The sequence below is a fragment of the Euprymna scolopes genome, chromosome 18, assembly GCF_053919585.1.
Source record: "Euprymna scolopes isolate OS-2025 chromosome 18, ASM5391958v1, whole genome shotgun sequence".
NCBI lineage: Eukaryota > Metazoa > Mollusca > Cephalopoda > Sepiida > Sepiolidae > Euprymna > Euprymna scolopes.
In genome coordinates this window covers 13,587,873-13,610,267 of record NC_136499.1, presented here as the reverse complement: position 1 = coordinate 13,610,267, position 22,395 = coordinate 13,587,873, and positions in this window count along the sequence as shown.

The window sequence follows — 22,395 nt, the reverse complement described above, 5'->3', positions numbered from 1 at the left end:
AAAACATTTCCAGTTATACTGACGCTGGAAATCTTGTGTATTAGGCCTTTATGCCAAACCTTATCGAAGGCCGTTGGTATGTCGAGAGCAATTGCCCTAGAAATGAAGCCTTTGTCGAGAGATTCGCTTATCCTATGAGATATAACAGTTAGCACATCTGCTGTGGATCTAGCAGAACGGAAATCATATTGCGTGTCACTAAGAAGGTTATTTCTGCTGACTTGGTTGACTACTTCTCTATTTATTGTGGATTCCAGCAACTTTCTCATGGCACACAGGAGACTTATTGGTTTGTACTGAGAGGGCGATGACTTATAACCGGAATTCTTAAATACAGGTCATACTGATGAGGTTTTCCAGGGTGTTGGAAAGCACTTCTCCTTAAGGCAAGGCTTAAACAGTTTGGTAAGTATGGGGGCAAGTTCTGGTTGTAATTTTTTTAACACTATAATTGGAATAACGTCAGGACCAGTTGCTTTACTGGAGTCAAGGTTCTTGATTAGCTTGGCGACCTCACGCACAGATATTTGTATGTTGCATAGCGTGTTGTCTGTTATAGGAGGGAATATGGGGAGTTGATGGCCTTCGTCGCACAGGGTAGAATTTGCCGCAAAGTTTTTGGCAAATAGTTTGACCTTGTCGGATTCTGTCGAGATGACCTCTGGTACATTGATAATGGTTACGATAGAACGCACGATTCTGCTGAGGATCCTATTTGCTATTTGCCAGAACTGGTGGGAACCAAGCCGCTGCTCAGCTACTTTGGATTTAACGGATTGAGCATATAGTTCTCTTGCATTTTTTATTACTCTTTTACAGTGGTGGTTGGCGGTCCTGAAAGCAGCTTTAGTTTCAGTGCATCTATTACGTTGATAGCTATGGAAAAAGTGATTTCTATGTGCGATGGCAGCAGCACATTCAGGGGAGTACCATGGCTGGTTGTTAGGTTTTTGTTGGAATTTTTTGGATGGTATGAATTAGTCTATGCCTAGAAGTAACGATTCGGTCAGGTCTGATACTATAGAACACACATCCTTTATAACATGGAATGGAGAGGGAGATCTGATATGAATGTACGGAAGCTATCCCAGTCGGCTATAGAGTATCGGTATACAGTACGGTGGAGAGGTACGTCTGTAGATTTATTATATTTCATTTTTATCTTAACTGATACGACGCAGTGGTCGGAGGATCCCAGAGGAGATAGAACGGAACATGAGCATAGCTCAGGGAAAGTGGATAGGAAAAGGTCTAGGAGGCTTGCGAACGGACCGGTACTATCCGGCACACGGGTGGGCTCGTGGACAATCTGAGTAAGGTCATAGGCAATGGCAAAATCATGACAGAAACTACCCTCATCATCATTCTTATTTGAGTTGGTCAGCCATTCCACATTATGGACATTGAAGTCACCGCAAATGTGAATGTAAGCCGAGGGATGAGCAGACAGGATGTGATCAATTTGTTCTGATATACTTTTAAAGACAGTAACTCCGCTCTTGTGGGGGCGATAGAAGGCAAATATGAATGCGGTAGTGTAAGCATGTGCAACCTGCAAACACATATAAGGTAGATTAGGGTCTTCTCTGGAGATATCCCTGCCACATGGGATGTCATCTTTAATGTAGGCACATATCCCATGCCCGTGGCGATCTTTGGGGGTCAGATTTAGATGTTAAGTTAGACTATCCTTTAATTTTGAACTCATCTAGGGAGGTGGTCGGCCATATTCCAGTTTCGCTTTGAAAGAATATGTCAGGTTTCTTCTCCTGTAATTGGGTTTCATCCTCTTGAAGGTTAGAACGTAGACCCCTGATGTTGGAGAAGGAGACATGGTAGTAGGGGTCTACGTAGGAGGATGGTGTTCTAGGGTTATTCGTGTTTTCTTTTTTGAGATATTTCATCTTGAGGATTTTGGGATTTGTGGAACAGATCAGCATACTTGGTTAGAGCATGTATATGTTTGTGTGTATATGTATGTATATGTATGCGTATGCATGCATATATATGCATGTATATGTATGTGTGTGTATATAGGTATGTATGTGTATGTGTATGTGTATGTATGTGTATATGTATATATGTATATAATATGTATGTATATATATGTGTTTGTATGTGTGTATGTATATGTATCTATGTGCACATGTGTATATATATATGTGCATATATCCATATACGGTGTGTATGTCTATGTGTGTGTTATATGTCTGTGTGTATATATATATGTGCATGCATGTATATGTATGTATATGTATATGTGTGTGTATGTATATGTGTGCATGTATATATGTATATGTGTGTATGTGTATGTATGTATGTGCATACTTGTATGTATATATGTAGATATCTGTATGTATGCATATGTGTATATATGTATATATATATATGTATTTCTATAGGTGTGTGTATATATGTGCATATATGTAAGTGTGTGTGCATAAATATATGTACGTTATGTTGCCAAGCTAATCAAAAACCTTGATTACAGTAAAGCAACCGGCCTAGGCGTTATTCCAATTATTGTACTGAAAAATCCTCAACCAGAACTTGCGCCCATACTTACAAAACTGTTTAAACATTGTCGTTAGGAGAATTGATTCCCATCACCCTGAAAAATCTCATCAGTATGCCCTGTATTTAAGAATTCAGGAATCGCTCATCTCCCTCACAGTACAGGCCAATAAGTTTCCTGTGTTTCCTGAATAAGTTGCTGGAATCTGTATTAAATAGAGAAGTAATAAACCATCTCAGCAAAAATAACCTTCTTAGTGACACACAATATAGTTTCCGTTCTGCTAGATCTACAGCAGATGTGCTCCAGTTATATCACATAGGATAAGCGAATCTCCCGACGGAGGCTACCTTTCTAGGGCAATTGCTCTTGACATATCAAAAGTCTTTCATAGAGTATGGCATAACGGCTTACTTCACAAGATCTCCAGCTACGTTATAGCTAGAAATATCTTCTCAGTTATTAAATCATTTCTCTCTGATAGGTTAATAAGAGTAGTGGTTGATGGGCAGAAATCAGAAGCTAACAGTATTAATGCTGGAGTCCTCCAAGGGTCAATCCTGGGACTTTCTCTCTTCCTGATCTATATTAATGATCTTCCAAATCACATCCTTACATCATTCATGCTGATGATACTACTATCTATGGTAACACATCTAAGACCGTAAACGACCACGTTATCTCCAATTCTCTTTCCTCTGATCTTGAGAAAGTGGTACAATGAGGAAAGAGGTGGCTTGTTACTTTAAATGCATCTAAAATCAAGTTTTTATCTTTGCATAATCAATGCTCTCATCCCCATCTGACATCAATTGAAATGAATGGCTCTCGTCTTGGGGAGGCCTCATGTTTTGACAAGCTTCTGGGCTTGCCCGTTACTCCTGATCTAAAATGGAACAAATACATAAAATCCGTTGCTAATGCCGCTGGAAAAATGGTTGGATCCTTTCCTCGATCAAGTAGATATCTCATTAATGATGCAATTCTTTATCTATATAAGAGCCAGGTACGTCCAAGTATAGAGTACTGTTGCCACATCTGGACAGGAGATGCTAGAAAGGACTAATCCGGCCTTGATAGAGTTCAAAATAGATTTCGTTGCCTCGTATGGGGATGCCTTTTTCCCTTTTCTGCAACCTCTATCTCAAAGAAGAGATGTTGGGAGTTTGTCTCTGCTTTATCGTTATTTTCATGGCAAGTGCTTGACTGAGCTCCAATCTATGGTACCTCCGCGCCAAACTTTCATAAGAAACACCCGTCTAGCAGAAATCACTATTAATAATTTCCCCCCACTCTTTATCTGTGCCTAAACCTAAACGTAGATTCCATGAGCAAAGCTTCTTTCTTAGAATTGCACGCCTATGGAATTGTCTTCTGGTATCCTGCTTTCCAGCGGCTACAATATGGTTGTCTTCGAGTCTAACGTAAACAGGTTTTTGGTGAGCCATTCCATATAAGTTTACAAATTTACCGAAATTCTATTACTAAAGATTACTATATTTTCCAATTTTTACTGTACACTCTTTAACCCTTATCCTCTAGTGGCCTCTTGGCCTCGATAAGTGGTGATAAACCTAAATGATAAATATACAAATGTATATATAATAAATATACAAGGCATATACAATGTGGAATGGTTGACCCACTCAAACAAGACGGATGATGAGGAGAGCTATGTTCATCTTTTCTTCTGTCTCCTCTTGGATCCTCCTACAACTCTGTTGTATCAGTTAAGATAAAAATGAAATATAATAAGTCCTTAGACGTACCTCTCCATCGTACAGCATATCGATACTATATGGCAGACTAGAATAGCTCCCATACATTTATATCTAATCTACCTCTGCGTTCCATGTTTAAAGGGAATGTGTCCTCTATAGTATCAGACCTGACAGAATGGTTAGTTATAGGTGTAGACTTCGACAAAATTATAACAAAAACCTAACAGCCAGCCGTGCTTCTCTTCAGAATGTGCTGCTCCCATTGCGCACAAAATCACTTTTTTCATAGCTACCAACGTTATAGATATATTGAGACTAAAGCCGCCTTCAGGACTGCAGTAACCACTTTAAAAGAGTAATGAAAATATGCTCAGTCCGTTAAATCCAAAGTAGCTGAGCAGCGGCTTGGTTCCCACTAGTTTTGGCGAATAGCAAACAGAATCCTGAACAGATGCGTGATTTCTATCCCAACAATCATTAATGGACCTGAGGTCATCTCTTCAGCATCAGACAAGGCCAAATTATTTGCAAAGAACTTTGCACTTAATTCTACCCTATGTAACCAAGGCCATCAATACCTCCGTATTTCCTCCTGTAACAGACAATACAGTATGCTACATACAAATATCTATGCGTGATGTCGCCAAACTAATCAAGAACCTTGACTTTAGTAAGGCAACCTTAATGTATTTTCCACATACACACATTCTTGCGTATGTGTAAAATACCGATTCGATAAAACTTCCTTGAAAAGGGCGTTACAACAAGTTTTCAATCACATAAAAATTGTGTATGCTGATGCAACACATGCAGTCTGAGGAAAGCTTTAGATAGAGTCGAAAACATAAACAGATTTTACCAAAATTGAAAATGAAATTGAAGAAAATTTGTGTCGTTGCCAACAATTAAAATGTTACCTTTCTGGTATTCTCTGTGGCAAACTGCTGTACTAAAATCTCCGTGGAAATTTCTCGGCTTAATATTTAATGCTTATAACAGATAAGTCAGCCAGTCTTTCCGGAGACATGGATTTCCGAATGAAGTTTTTAATTAGTGCTAATTTGGAGAAACTGCGCCCACCGGATACCACTGTAACTATCTGGCAATATGGTAACAATTTCGAGTGCAGCATGATAACAGCAGGATGTTGCAGCTTTCATGTTAATTGCGTCATACAAAAACCTGTTCTTTGATTTAAAATCATTTACATTTTTTATCAATTTCTGAAGTTTTTGCGAAATTGTATAGACAAATTTTGGGCGAAACGCTTCTCCAACCGTCTGATTATCTAATTCATCTACCGATTTATATTATCAGTTGAACTGGACACTTCGAAGGCAAATTAATACGCTGTGCTTCACTCAATTGTTTCCAAGGATCAGGATTATCACGGGTACGACTAGGCAGAAAATATATTTGTTTAATATACTCGTATGTTGACTGGCACGGCCGTTGCTCATCTAGTACTACATTTCCACGCTCAAAATAATAAAAGTTCAGATATCCTCTGAGTCTTTTCAACAGTATATTTTTTGATCCCGCTCAGTTCTTGAACATATTTCATTTTAGATGAGACTCAGTATTCAATAATTAGCAAAACACAATTAATCAAAACCAAATAACCGAATATGTAAAATGGAAACGAGTGTGTGGTCCCTAATTAACGCTGTAAAACTAATGGTACGGATATTACATGTAACAAAGTATTTGGTAAAAGTGTACCGCCCCAACTGTAAGAGACCGAATGTATAATTGCGGTATGCATTAGTGATGGGACGATTCGAACATTTTTCCCGATTCCGATACAATTACCGATTCCGTACTAAATTCTCGATTCCGACACACTATCTACAGCAAGAAGCTATATATATATATATATATATATATATATATATATATATATATATATATATATATATATATATATATATATTCTAGAATCAAAATTATATAATTAGAATAGGAATTCTGGAGACAAGGTTTAGTAGCATTATATCTTGATTTAATCTTGCCAAACATCTCTACAGCTAATCATAGAACCTTCTTTGCCCTTGTGTCCCACAACGTATTGCACCCTAAATATTATTAATCAACAAACGTTATTCACAGGTTTTTGCTATTAATTATCTCCTTCGCTTCGTCCAGCCGACCACAGTAAATTATAACGCACATATCACAAGGCACGTAGAGCAGGTTCTCCAGTTCTTCATCCAGCACCGTCCCGCACCCACAAAAATGTGGAGGCCCAATTTTGCTTCAGGCTTTGCTTCTCTATTTTGAAATGAATCGACGAAGCAATGGAACTCTATTCATCTTGACTTGATTAATGTTTAAGAAAAGAATAAAGAAAGAAATGGCGTGGATGGCAGCTAACGGTGGGGTTGGCAAATAATGGCAGAAATTCTTTGATCTAATTTATTTCGAATGATTTAGACCTTCAAATGAAATACAAACACGTACTAGGCGGTCAGAATTGGGATTAAGGTGTTGCCCATGTCAAGAGAACAAAAATTATAGAGGTGATAGAAGATCGAAGTGGATGGCATCCAGTTCAAGAGACGGGTGATATAGGACGGTTATAGGTACGTAACCGTTAACGAACATAATTTAGTTGGAGGTGGATGCAGTTATAGATAGTTAGATAGACAGAGAAAAGGTAGCTAGCTAGCTAGCTAACTTTTCTCTGCTTATCTAACTAGCTAGCTAGATAGATAAATGTATATATATATATATATGGATAGATAAATGTATATATATATGGATAGATAAATGTATATATATATATATATATATGGATAGATAAATGTATATATATATATGGCATACTAAAGGAAATAGAGAGACTCATAAAACAATTGATAGATAAATAGATATGGAGAATTGAAAAAGATAGAGCGACAAATGGATACGCACACATACATAAACACAAACACACACCCATATATATATATATATATATATATATATATATATATATATAAATAAAGATAGATAGACAGATAGATGAGTAGATATATAGATATAGATACATAGAAAGACATAGCAAAGTATATAGTTGACTACATAATACAAAATTCAAGAACATTGTCAATCAAGCTCCTGTTACTGTCCCATTGTTGTAAGGTTGCTTGTTTAATGGAATATGCCCCGACAAATATTCGATGACTATTCGTCCTTTGACATATATACTTCCAACTAATTCACTCTTGAGGTTTCCAGCAAAAAAGCTTTCTAATCTAATAGATTATTTCCAGAAACTTCTATGATGTAGAATATCCATCCTCTCCTGCATTACTTACTGTACTGATTCAATAGACATTTAAATATAATTCGGCCAGATATTTCGCTGCTCAACTTCTTTAATTAGAATATCTATGTAAGCATGGTTCTTATTTCTCGGTGCTTTTCGTCTTAGCTTTGCTGAAGCGGATAATATACAAGAAGTTAGTAAGTAAACACAATAATAAACACTCATCAACCCATATTTATTTTTAAACACACACACTCACACGCACACACACATATATAAATTTATCTGGAGGTAAAATTTAGATGCAGTATTAAACATTTTTTTCATGTGTTTTAAGGGAGTTAGTTTTTCAATACTGCCGGGGAGCCATGATTAAATACACTGTTTTGTTTTTAAATCGCACAAACAGTTTTTCATGCTAAACAATTGATGATCCTTTTAAGAACATTGATACTATTGTTTATTCATGTAAGTAAAACTATTCAGTGATACGCGAGGTTAATTGACGTACTGACTAAAAAATGTTCCAATAAAGTAATTGTTTCATAGTTTTAAAAGTTTTGAAGAAATCTCCCAGACTATATATATATATATATATATATATATATATATATATATATATATATAGAGAGAGAGAGAGAGAGTAACCATACATTTATATATATGCATGTGTATATATAGGGTAACCATATATATATATATATATATATATATGTATATATATATATATATATATATATATATATATATATATATATAGTAATTTATAAAATGTTTATGGCGAATAAGCTACACTGAATATTCTGCGTTTCATCCACTATAGGATTCGTCAGGCTTATGCGCATAAGCCTGACGAATCCTATAGTGGATGAAACGCAGAATATTCAGTGTAGCTTAATCGCTATATATATTTTATAAATTACTAACTAGCTCTACCTACGCATTGAGCACTTTTGAAGTAAATACTAAAAGTTTACGCATAAATCTATACTTTCGTATATTAAATTTATGTGAGTAAATGAAGTAGTTATATATATATATATATATATATATATATATATATAGTTTTTCAGCTGAGAGAGTATTTACCTTCCACTTGTATATATATGATGATTGCAACGTCTTGTCAGACGAGTGCTACTCCATCAGACACTTAAAGTCCATGAGCCCTAACATTACTTTTACAGTTTACGTGTTTAAATAAAATGTTTGTACACAAAAACTCACGCCCCGTAGGCAGGCAATGATGACGAACTTCACGCATTATTTACAACTAAATATACATAGAATCAGACGAAAAATCCAAATGAACAGAACAGCGTTTAAAACGGCTGAAGTTTTTTTTAGTGGTTCCGGCGAATTCACACACTCAAGCAGACATGACACTGAACACGGTCATTGCTATACATACATATATATATGTACACGACTACACACACATATATCCATAAACATACATACACAATACATAATACATAATACATATACATATACATACACACATGCATACATACACAAATAGGCATATATGCACACATATACAAATACAAACACACATATACATACATATACACATATAAATACGTACACATATATGCACATATGCATACACATACATGTAACTACGCATACATACATATCTATGTATTTAAAGACAAACATACACATATGCATATATACGCATACGTATACATACATACACACAAACATATATACATATATACATATATACATACAAACACACATAAATATATATACATATATACATAGATACATATACATACACATGTATATATATATATAAACATACGTACACATATACGTACATACACACACGGATACATATAATGATGGCAGATCAATTATTACATGCTTCCAGCATTTCAAGCTTACACGCGTCACAACTATTCCATTGCTATAGGACTATATTTTATAGACAAATGCGTGAGGGAGTATTTATACAAAGATGATGTTACAGAGATTTAGCGTTGTACGACATCTTAATCTCTCTTTCGGTTCAAAATGTTAAGATCCAGCAACAAGCAAGAGCAAGATAGCAAGCAACAAGTTAAACTGCAGACCAGCTAAATGCGGGTACTGGTCTCCCGCTTTATGGTTTTTAAATTAGAGATTTGCTTCTCCTAGTGGGGTTGTCTTCACCAGGGCTTACCGGATCCCTTTCCACCCCACCTACACATGGAAATAAACACATGCATGCACACATACATGCATACACACAGAATGCGCGCAAACATACATATGCATGTACACACACATGGAAACATACACACATAGAATCACACACATATAAGCATGTACTTACATATGCATAAACCCACGTACACATACATATACATGTAAAATACACATGAAGGAGTGTTCCAAAAGTCATATATGCTCAATGATCGGGATGAAGGTGATGTGTACAATTTTATGACATTGACAAAAACATCCAAAACAAATTAAATATACATAGAATCAGACAAAAAATCAAAATGAACAGATCAGCGTTTGAAACGGCTGGAGTTTTTTTCCTTCCTTCCTTCTCCCTTTTCCCCTTTACCTCCCTTCCTTTCTCTTGTTTTTTTTTTCAAATAAAATGTTTGTACACAAGAACTTACGCCCCGAAGGCAGACAATAATGACGAACTTCACAAATTATTTACAACTAAATATGCATAGAATCAGACGAAAAATCCAAATCAACAGAACAGCGTTTAAAACCCTATATATATATATATATATATATATATATATATATATATATATATATATATATATATAGGGTAACCATACACGTGGCAAGTAGATACTCTAAAGAACTTCTCTTAAGAAAGAGATGGGTTCTTCCCCCCCAAAGGACTAAAGCGTCCTCAGTTGTCTCCTGTAAACAGCAGTTGGTCCAGCGACACAATGTAGAGCTACTCTAAGGTAAGCATAACTATTTACTTTTCATTCATCTTTATATTTGTATACTGCCCTAACTTGGTTATTTACTGTGCGTTATGTACAAAAATCATGAAATAAAGCCCCAAAGTGTGTTCGAATGCTTTTTCAGATAAAACTGTACTTGATAAAATACCAAATCTCTTGTGTATGGAATTTCCCAACCGATTCATGAACACAGACTAATAAGTGTTCATGAAACATGCTTTTTTTCATATTTCAAACACTCTTGCCATTTGTCATCATTCTATTTTCTGCCATTGTTCGTTTTGCTTGACAGAATCTGTGCATGTCTCTAGATAAAATACGTTTTGCAAATCTCTTCGAGTCCTTATGGTAGTTAAACTGTTTCTCAGTAGACAACATGGACAGGATTCAAGGACATCGCGTACTAAGTTTCAGAGTCAGTTTTGTTCCTTGTCAAGGCAGGAAAGTGTGCTCCTCCCTTGGTTGTGCAACAGTAATCCGAACAGTGCTTCTCTCCAGATAGGGCAACAGTACTACATTTTAGGAAAATATTAAGCATAAAAAAGGATGTCCTGTAGTTTTGAGCTCATCGGTTAAACGCACATACGCACACAGACACAGACACACAAACACAGACACAGACACAGACACAGACACACACACACACACACACACACACACATATATATATATATATATATATATATATATATATATATATTAAAAACCGACATTGTCTCTAACTCTACCCTCGTGGGGAGTTTCATTATTATTATTTAAAACTTTCACGTTTGTTATTAATACTTTACTATACTATCATTATGATAACTATTAATAACATAATTTTAACCGTTCAACAATTTTGTTTCAATTTAATAATACAAATTAAAATCAATTGCCTCTCTTTTTGCCGTTTGAATTAAATTTTAATATGTTGCAACACTTAAAAAAAATTTAATAATTTTTTTCTTCCACAAACGGCTGAAATTATTCACGTGAACTCTTCGAACGCCGTTGCTAGGAATAAACGCTGTCTATTTCCAGTTTTGTTTCAACGATTTTCATTTTCATTTCGATACACTTTTGTGACCGCTTGAAATATCAAAACAAAATATTAAATGCAAAAAGTAACATCGTTTTCAAAAAACCGTCATAACCTTTAATATATATATATATATATATATATATATATATATATATATATATATATATATACATATATATATGCAACGCGTGGACAGAACCGTAAGCATTTGGGTTTTTTGTTTTTTCTTTACATGGGATTCACCACTTATCAAGGACCGAAGGCTACTCAGGGATAAGGGTAATTGCGTGTACAGTAATCAATGAGATAGTATTGTAGTAATTATTAGTATTGGGGGTTTTGATAGAGTGTCTTACTTAAGGGGCGGTTTGTCAGGAGTTTGTTTATGTTGGACTTGAAGACGTCCAAGTTGTAGTCAGGTGGGAAACAGGCAAGCGGCAGAGAGTTCCACTGGCGTGCAGTTCTGAGAAAGAAGCTTTGCTCATGGAATCTACGTTTGGATTTAGGCACAGATAAAGAGTGGGGGAAATTTTTCACAGTGGATTCAGCTAGACGGGTGTTTCTCGTGAAAGATTGGCGAGGGGGGACGAGGGATTGCAGCTCAGATGAGCACCTGCCATGGAAATAGGGATAAAACAAAGACAGGCTTGAAACGTCTCTTCTGTGGGAGAGAGGTTGCAGGGAAGAGAAAAGGGCACCCCCCACTAAACCACGAAGTCTATTTTGTACTCTGTCAAGGCAGGATAGGCTGTTTTTATCAGCTCCTGCCCAGATGTGGCAGCAGAACCCCATCCATGGACGTACTTGGCTTTTATAAAGATAGAGAATTGCATCAGTAGTGATATATCTTCTGAAGCGGTAGAAGGATCCCACTATTTTCCCAGGGTTGAGCATGTAAAACATTATATGAAGAATGTATTTCATGGGGAGCATATTGAGTCTTCATATTTCACACGGAAATTGAGACTCTTTTGCTTCAAGTCATCCTGAAAGTTAAGCATCGATGTAAATATTATGTCCATTACGGTTGCACCGTATGGAAGGTAATGGCCACAAATGATGTCTTTGTTGAATCAAATTTCAGTTGACCTTGGAGGGCACTCATTGTTGCTTGTGAAGCTAGAAAATGATCCCTCTTCGTTATATACACACCTTTGCCTGGCCATGCACCGAAGAAAATAATCATCAATACTTGTTCTCCTGAATTATGTGTTGTTGAAAATGATTCTGGTATATCATCGCTCCCTTTAACCAAGTAAGACTTCTCAATAAGCTGACAGGGCAGCACATGAGCCACCTTTCTCATTTCTGGTTGTTCTGAGCAGCTTGTTGTGTTAATGTCCTTAAAATGATTACCTCGTGTTTGGTTCTGAAATATGGCTAGAACAGTGTCAGTACTGGAGTGTGTTCCCTGTATGATCAAAATTGTCCATTGCTCCTTAGACAACGTGACCTTCAGATATTTTTAATGATACAGGACATCTTTTAGATCATGAAAGTGTTGATTCTCTTCATTGAATCATATCGATTCGCTAGATTCATCTCATGATGTTAACCAGCTATCTTGATCTAGACAGGTTATGGACAGTTTGAAACAAGCTACAATAAAATGGGGTCTTACTTAGTCAAGGAATAATGAATATATTGAAAGAGCGCATAAAACTTCAGGAGCCATTCATCTGTGTTAGTGTTGCTCGTGGTTGGGATTATGAATTTAATGAACTGTAGCCACCCTTTGGTGCGATGTAATTTGTTACGTTTCATTGAAAGCTCAACATATTCACTTGTGCATTCGTGGCATCTAGATAAAAGTCATATTTCTTGCATTCATGCAGTACCTCCAGTGCACAATGTTGAGGAGCCGACTCCACAGAAAATCTCAAAGTCTCTATTATGTTCCACTATAGGATGGAGCTGGAATAAACCGTTTGTGATTTTCATTTGTCAACAATTTAAGTGAAACATATGGTGTCACTTAAATACTTGACCAAAAGAACCTTGGTCCGTCTGTTATCTATTTGCTGATCTTTGCCCAAGTTTACATTGATAAGGTCACGAATGTGGCTCACACTGTAGCTGATAGTTTTGAAATCAAGGCTCATGTGATCGCTGTATATTTTCAAACAATGCATCTATTTGTCTGTTATACTTCAGCAAGTAATCCCTAAGCAGTTTTTTATGATAGAATCATTGCAGCAAATACATCACCAGTTGTCTCCAGAAAAGGACATCTTGTCCTAACGTCATTCTTCATTCAAAGCATCTTGAAACAATACTGCGCGATCAGAGTCGGAGATGAATTAAACACCCGGTCCCTATCACCACAACTCTCTCTTGTTCTGTCACATGTAACACACTTCGTTTCAATGTCACTGGAACTAATAACTTTCTTTCGTCTTTTTGGAGTTTTGTAACAGCCACTAGTTTCGCCATCATCAACCTCTTCAACTAGATCACATTTCATTTTAGCTGATTTTTTCTAATTCAGAGTATAAGTAGCATAACAGGTATTTGGATTTTGGTGGCATTTGAACGTGGCCTTGTATGTTTTTATTCTTGTGATCACCGCAAAATCATCCAATTGTTCAGCTGCTATTCAGATTTTGGTGTGTCCATCTGAAAGAGAATTTGTACTATAAAAAGTCAAATAATAATACGAGTTCATCAAGTATGTTCTTACCAATAAAGGTATCAAAGATTTATGCTTAAGCACAAGTAAAGTTTCAGAAACTCATATAAATTCTGCTTAAATTGTATGGTTCTCCAGTTGACGGAATATGTGTTTGATATCATTACGTTCAAACAATTAGGTGGAAACAATTGAACTTTTTACCTTTTTCTGGAAAGACTTTTACATATAACGCATGCAACCCCCATCAAATTTTCCTTCGGTTGGTGACTAAAACCGTTAAGATATCCTGTGAAATAGTTTGGCATAATAAATGTTGTGCAATAATGTCATTTTAAAATATTTTATAATTAATTTAATATATTGCAATAATATCATTAAAATTTTTTCATTCAAATTTTCAAATGTTTAGATTAAACGACAATGAACTCGTTCCATACAACAATAACAGCACCCAGTTATTCAAATTAAAATTACTTTCCATCAAAGAACACTGTAAAGGTGAACATTGATCATGTACTAAAACAAACAAAAAATAATAATATAGGATATACTTGCACACTCAGTAAAAAAAAACAACTCTCAGAGCAATAGCGGAATTATTTATGTCATGACATGTATAGTCGATCCATGTAAATTACACGGAACATAGGTTCTAAATGTGTTGAAATTAGTTTATTGCAAATATTTTGAAATCCATTATTTTGAGGACATCATATTGTGTTAGGGAGCTCTCATAATGTGGCAGTTCCGGACATTTTTAATGGTCACATGACCACCTTGCTCGACGGTTTTAGCGATACAATGCTAGTGGTACTTCGCTAAAAAGGGGAATGGCCATTTCACCAATTATAACGTCAGTGGCAGATGTGTCACTAAGCAAACATTTATCAGTTACCTTCAATAATTGGATTTTTTATTAGTTTAGCTGTGCAGAGAAAAGTGCATACACAACCAGCATGATCTCCTAGAGTATTTGAAGCTTTTCGGAAATAACGTTTAACATTCAAGGAAACAAATGAAGCAAGTCTCGTCCCCCGTGAGTTCACAGTGAACGAGACATAACCGGCATAAAAAAAATAAAGTTCAGCATTTGATCCCCCCCATTTAGCCCCCAAAATCCACAGGGGACGTCAAATCCTGGTGAAAATGAACAAACGGTGTAATTTTAGGCCTTAACATATGAAAATTTGAGTTCTGCAGCATGCAAAAAAGAAATGGCCAAGTTCATCATTTGCCCCTCTCTCCATTTAGCCCTAAAAGTCTCCAAGACCTTAACATATTTAAATTTGAGTTCAGCATCATGCAAAACTGCTTCATACACATGCACAGAAATTTTTGGACAAATATGGTAAAATTGTCCTAAAAATGGAGTGTTTTTATTAGCCGTAAAAGAATCCCTGGGGCACACCCAAGAGTTATCGCGAAGTATAGACAAGCAAACTTGTATAGAAATCAGTAAGTTACAACTTTTCAGAAAGTTTTATAAAAATCAAATGCATCATTTTTTTTTAATAAGCACGAAGGTGTGAATTTTAGCCATTTTTATCTGAATGGCACCGCTATGTTGGCAATCGGAGTTTTCCCGGAAAATCCGTTCTGTTACATTTTTACTCATATCATGTTTAATGTTTGTGCAAAATTTCAAAAAATTCCAAGGCGTAAGTATTTAGAACAGTGCGTAATTTCTAAGATGTGGAATCACTTTTCTATATTAATTAAACGTAAAAGGATAAACCCACTTTATGGCCACCTCTTTTACTTTGGGTTGTTCAACGTAAAATGAACACAATTTAACGTAAAATAAGCAAAATATGCACGTACAGCAATGACCACCACTTATAACATAAAGAATTGCATTGCTTGATATCGGGAAAATTACTAAGTTACGGAAAATTTAAATGCGATATTTTATGTTATAAGCTGCGGCCATTATTATACGCACAACACACACACACACACACACACACACACACACACACACAAACAAACATATATATATATATATATATATATATATATATATATATATATATATATGTTTTTTTGTATTTTTTATTACACGAAACATTCGGAAACGTATTTTTTCAGTATTTTGAAAACTAGTTTCCGGCCCCAATTTAAAATGCGATATTCGTTGTCAGTACAGCCGAACCACATAAAATAAGTTTTTTAAAGGTACGTTTTGAGTTGTTCTACCAGGCCATAATAACCTATTTTACGTTAATTTGTGTTCATTTTATATCGACCACACAACAAAAAAATGGTAGCTATAAAGTAGGTGATCATTTTACGTTAAATTAATATAGAACATTGATCCCCCACATCTTGGAAACTGCTTGTTTCCTGGAATTTTAAACGTCATTTTGTGTCTTCAGCACTCCTGAAAACCTAGGATAGTGATAATTTGATAATGTTTTTTTTGTTTTTTGAGGGTGGAAACATGCTACACCTTAACCGAAATGCCTCGAGTAATATGCTGGAATGCCTATTAACCTCGTTAAAACTTAATTGGTTTCATTACCTCTGGAAAATATTAACTCGGAATTATATATATATATATATATATATATATATATATATATATATATATATATATATATATATATATATCATTCATAACTTTCGAATTCTCTGCAGATTCTTGTGTTCGACTGAAAGAGTCCCGAATTACGTACACCTGAAGAATGTCGAAGGATTCATCGGAAAAAAACGTTGTGTGGAAAGCATTTAAGATAAAAAAAAACATTCTCTAACACCTTCCAATAATACGTCAAGCATGATTATAAGTTTGAGCGTATTTTTAATTAAATCAAATCTGATCCGAAAATATAGATTGAATGTATTATGCATACTCATATATCTTATTCTGACACTATTACCTGCCCCTGCTCGGATGTTGCTTTCATACGTTTTTATGCTTATTTTAATCTGTATTTTTGGTTGTTTCAATAGTTTGTTTTTTTAATCCTAAAATTATTTTAGATAATTTCGGTTATATTGACACTTACTGATCAACGAGCCCCCACCTAGAATGTCAGCGACAATCCAATTTCTCATATTTGTCCCCTTAGCAGTTATTCTTCCAGCTCAAGACCAACTACATTGGCGTGGTTTTGGGAGCCATGATCTAAATAACCGTATGCAAAAGAAACCACATCTATTCGTTGTAAGAATCCATGTGGTTGTCGTTGTATAGTTCTACAATTAGTCAACTGTGTCGAAAAATTCTTATGTTGCCGGGTATACTACTTGTGTTTGGTTGTTGGGGCCTGTGTTTTGTTAAACCGACATATAAGAAACCTCACAATTTGACTAAATATGTGTGTAGACTGTTTTGCAATTTCTTCAGGATCAGTTACTTGTTTAATCAACGTTCAAAAACAGAAACTTAATTTACTTTTGCAGTGCTAAAAACACAAATTTTCGAGTCTTATAAAATTCTTTGCAGTTCACGAAAAAAAAATTTATTTGTAATGAAAATATGTGGCTTACAATTTTGTTGTGATCGTTAAAGAAAATGCTTAGGCTGTAGTAGAATTATATGGCAGTAGTATATATATGTAGTAGAATTATATGGCAGTAGTATATATATGTAGTAGAATTATATGGCAGTAGTATATATACGTAGTAGAATTATATGGCAGTAGTATATATATGTAGTGGAATTATATGGCAGTAGTATGTATATGTAGTAGAATTATATGGCAGTAGTATATATATGTAGTAGAATTATATGGCAGTAGTATATATATGTAGTAGAATTATATGGCAGTAGTATATATATGTAGTAGAATTATATGGCAGTAGTATATATATGTAGTAGAATTATATGGCAGTAGTATATATACGTAGTAGAATTATATGGCAGTAGTATATATATGTAGTGGAATTATATGGCAGTAGTATGTATATGTAGTAGAATTATATGGCAGTAGTATATATATGCAGTAGAATTATATGGCAGTAGTATATATATGTAGTAGAATTATATGGCAGTAGTATATATACGTAGTAGAATTATATGGCAGTAGTATATATATGTAGTAGAATAATATGGCAGTAGTATATATATGTAGTAGAATTATATGGCAGTAGTATATATATGTAGTAGAATTATATGGCAGTAGTATATATATGTAGTAGAATTATATGGCAGTAGTATATATATGTAGTAGAATAATATGGCAGTAGTATATATATGTAGTAGAATTATATGGCAGTAGTATATATATGTAGTAGAATTATATGGCAGTAGTATATATATATGTAGTAGAATTATATAGCAGTAGTATATATATGTAGTAGAATTATATGGCAGTAGTATATATATGTAGTAGAATAATATGGCAGTAGTATATATATGTAGTAGAATAATATGGCAGTAGTATATATATGTAGTAGAATAATATGGCAGTAGTATATATATGTAGTAGAATTATATGGCAGTAGTATATATATGTAGTAGAATTATATGGCAGTAGTATATATATGTAGTAGAATTATATGGCAGTAGTATATATATGTAGTAGAATAATATGGCAGTAGTATATATATGTAGTAGAATTATATGGCAGTAGTATATATATGTAGTAGAATTATATGGCAGTAGTATATATATGTAGTAGAATTATATGGCAGTAGTATATATATGTAGTAGAATTATATAGCAGTAGTATATATATGTAGTAGAATTATATGGCACAAGTATATATATGTAGTAGAATTATATGGCAGTAGTATATATATGTAGTAGAATAATATGGCAGTAGTATATATATGTAGTAGAATTATATGGCAGTAGTATATATATGTAGTAGAATTATATGGCAGTAGTATATATATGTAGTAGAATTATATGGCAGTAGTATGTATATGTAGTAGAATTATATGGCAGTAGTATATATATGTAGTAGAATTATATGGCAGTAGTATATATATGTAGTAGAATTATATGGCAGTAGTATATATATGTAGTAGAATTATATGGCAGTAGTATATATATGTAGTAGAATTATATGGCAGTAGTATATATATATGTAGTGGAATTATATGGCAGTAGTATATATATGTAGTAGAATTATATGGCAGTAGTATATATATATGTAGTAGAATTATATAGCAGTAGTATATATATGTAGTAGAATTATATGGCAGTAGTATATATGTGTAGTAGAATAATATGGCAGTAGTATATATATGTAGTAGAATTATATGGCAGTAGTATATATATGTAGTAGAATTATATGGCAGTAGTATATATGTGTAGTAGAATAATATGGCAGTAGTATATATATGTAGTAGAATTATATGGCAGTAGTATATATATGTAGTAGAATAATATGGCAGTAGTATATATATGTAGTAGAATTATATGGCAGTAGTATATATATGTAGTAGAATTATATGGCAGTAGTATATATATGTAGTAGAATTATATGGCAGTAGTATATATATGTAGTAGAATTATATGGCAGTAGTATATATATGTAGTAGAATTATATAGCAGTAGTATATATATGTAGTAGAATTATATGGCAGTAGTATATATATGTAGTAGAATTATATGGGAGTAGTATATATATGTAGTAGAATAATATGGCAGTAGTATATATATGTAGTAGAATTATATGGCAGTAGTATATATATGTAGTAGAATTATATGGCAGTAGTATATATATGTAGTAGAATTATATGGCAGTAGTATATATATGTAGTAGAATTATATGGCAGTAGTATATATATGTAGTAGAATTATATGGCAGTAGTATATATGTGTAGTAGAATTATATGGCAGTAGTATATATATGTAGTAGAATTATATGGCAGTAGTATATATATGTAGTAGAATTATATGGCAGTAGTATATATATGTAGTAGAATTATATGGCAGTAGTATATATATGTAGTAGAATTATATGGCAGTAGTATATATATGTAGTAGAATTATATGGCAGTAGTATATATACGTAGTAGAATTATATGGCAGTAGTATATATATGTAGTAGAATTATATGGCAGTAGTATATATATGTAGTAGAATTATATGGCAGTAGTATATATATGTAGTAGAATTATATGGCAGTAGTATATATATGTAGTAGAATTATATGGCAGTAGTATATATATGTAGTAGAATTATATGGCAGTAGTATATATATGTAGTAGAATTATATGGCAGTAGTATATATGTGTAGTAGAATTATATGGCAGTAGTATATATATATGTAGTATTATATGGCAGTAGTATATATATGTAGTAGAATTATATGGCAGTAGTATATATATGTAGTAGAATTATATAGCAGTAGTATATATATGTAGTAGAATTATATGGCAGTAGTATATATATGTAGTAGAATTATATGGCAGTAGTATATATATGTAGTAGAATTATATGGCAGTAGTATATATATATGTAGTATTATATGGCAGTAGTATATATATGTAGTAGTATTATATGGCAGTAGTATATATATATGTAGTATTATATGGCAGTAGTATATATATGTAGTAGTATTATATGGCAGTAGTATATATATGTAGTAGAATTATATAGCAGTAGTATATATATGTAGTAGAATTATATGGCAGTAGTATATATATGTAGTAGAATAATATGGCAGTAGTATATATATGTAGTAGAATAATATGGCAGTAGTATATATATGTAGTAGAATTATATGGCAGTAGTATATATATGTAGTAGAATTATATGGCAGTAGTATATATATGTAGTAGAATTATATGTCAGTAGTATATATATATGTAGTAGAATTATATGGCAGTAGTATATATATGTAGTAGAATTATATGGCAGTAGAATATATATATGTAGTAGAATTATATAGCAGTAGTATATATATGTAGTAGAATTATATGGCAGTAGTATATATATATGTAGTAGAATTATATAGCAGTAGTATATATATGTAGTAGAATTATATGGCAGTAGTATATATATATGTAGTAGAATTATATGGCAGTAGTATATATATGTAGTAGAATTATATGGCAGTAGTATATATATATGTAGTAGAATTATATGGCAGTAGTATATATATGTAGTAGAATTATATGGCAGTAGTATATATATATGTAGTAGAATAATATGGCAGTAGTATATATATGTAGTAGAATTATATGGCAGTAGTATATATATGTAGTAGAATTATATGGCAGTAGTATATATATATGTAGTAGAATTATATAGCAGTAGTATATATATGTAGTAGAATTATATGGCAGTAGTATATATATGTAGTAGAATTATATGGCAGTAGTATATATATATGTAGTAGAATTATATAGCAGTAGTATATATATGTAGTAGAATTATATGGCAGTAGTATATATATGTAGTAGAATAATATGGCAGTAGTATATATATGTAGTAGAATAATATGGCAGTAGTATATATATGTAGTAGAATTATATGGCAGTAGTATATATATGTAGTAGAATTATATGGCAGTAGTATATATATGTAGTAGAATTATATGGCAGTAGTATATATATATGTAGTAGATTTATATGGCAGTAGTATATATATGTAGTAGAATTATATGGCAGTAGTATATATATATAGTAGAATTATATGGCAGTAGTATATATATGTAGTAGAATTATATGGCACTAGTATATATATGTAGTAGAATTATATGGCAGTAGTATATATATGCAGTAGAATTATATGGCAGTAGTATATATATGTAGTATTATATGGCAGTAGTATATATATGTAGTATTATATGGCAGTAGTATATATATGTAGTATTATATGGCAGTAGTATATATAGTAGAATTATATGGCAGTAGTATATATATGTAGTAGTATTATATGGCAGTAGTATATATATGTAGTAGTATTATATGGCAGTAGTATATATATGTAGTAGAATTATATGGCAGTAGTATATATATATAGTAGAATTATATGGCAGTAGTATATATATGTAGTAGAATTATATGGCAGTAGTATATATATATAGTAGAATTATATGGCACTCTTCATTTACTAAAGATTGAATATTGTTTTCTTGGATTTCCACCATTGCATTGAATATGTGAAACGAAAAACTGACTGCGAACTTGTAATTTAATATTTTATTCGTGCTTCAGCCATAAAACACTATTGAATTTATGTTGTTTTTTTTCATAAAATATAATAATTGGAATTTTCGGCTTTCATTATCATTAGTAACTATTCAAATTTATTATATATTTACAGGTTTTAATAGTGCTATCATTTCAAAAGTGGGGTTACCAGTTTTTTTGTTCTTTTTCGAATGGAATCATATTCCATTTAATTGCTGGAGTCTGT